The sequence below is a fragment of the Chrysochloris asiatica genome, unplaced genomic scaffold (assembly GCF_000296735.1).
Source record: "Chrysochloris asiatica unplaced genomic scaffold, ChrAsi1.0 scaffold00038, whole genome shotgun sequence".
NCBI lineage: Eukaryota > Metazoa > Chordata > Mammalia > Afrosoricida > Chrysochloridae > Chrysochloris > Chrysochloris asiatica.
In genome coordinates, this window is record NW_006408556.1 from 18545738 (window position 1) to 18546864 (window position 1127).

The window sequence follows — 1127 nt, forward strand, 5'->3', positions numbered from 1 at the left end:
AGGCCAGTTGAACCTGAACCTCTGTTAAAGGTAATGGTATAATCTGGAAGCATGATGAACATACTTAATGTCATTGAACTGTACATGTGAAAATTGTTGAAATGCCTAATGTTTTGTTGCACATATAGTTTCCAAAATTAGAAGAAAAAAAAAAAAGGGCTTGAAAAGAATTATGTGTAGTCACTTTAAAAGATCTGGTGTGGTGCTGTAGGATAAGCACTGGACTCCAAACCACAAGGTTGGCAGTTCAAACCCACCAGCCTCTCCTTGAAAACCCTATACAGGTTTTCCTTCGCTATGAGTTGGAACTGACTTGACGACACTTAACAACAACAACTTTAAACATAAACTATCTGACACACAAAAGTTGTGTTCATGGAAGCAAGTGACAGTTTCTCAGATAAAAATCTGATGTCTGGTAGCTAGAAGTTTCAGAAGAATGTCATATTTAATTATTTATTCAAATGTATTTTATTCTATAGATTTTAAATGAATAGCAGAAAGAAGTGTGGAAAAAAATGATCCCACAGGCAAATCCAAAGACCACTTTGAAACAATTGGCTGATACTAAGGACTGCCACTTTAAAAGCGGCCCCACAGTCCTGCTGAGCCTTGAGGGTTTTCAAACCCAGTTACTGAGTGAGAATGAAAAATAATGCTGAAGAGGCAAAGAAGACTTGTGTATGAATCTTTCAGCACAAAATATTTGAATCATTTCAGCCTTTTCTAATTTTCCTATTTCCACCCATGTCAAACGCATGTATGTGCACACGCACACACACGTGCACACGTACACATACTAGTAACCTGGGATATGGTTTCTTTTTGTTGTTGTTCTGTGTTGTCAAAGTCAATTCCTTTCAGAGACTCATAAAGCTCAGAAGCAACTCTAATAACATTGCCCTCTATTTTCTTTGGAAGGAACAAACTAATGAGTTTGACAGAAACCTTTCTGCTTGAAAATTTCCCTTTCTCAGATTGCATAAATTTAAGGGGGAGGTGGGCCAAGTGCTCAATGATGCTCTGCATGGTAGCTTCTGGCCGGGACACTCTGTACCAGAAGCAAAATGAATGTTTTCCTGAATCCCTGAATTATCATTCTTTATCACCTGCTCTGTAGTGGTTAC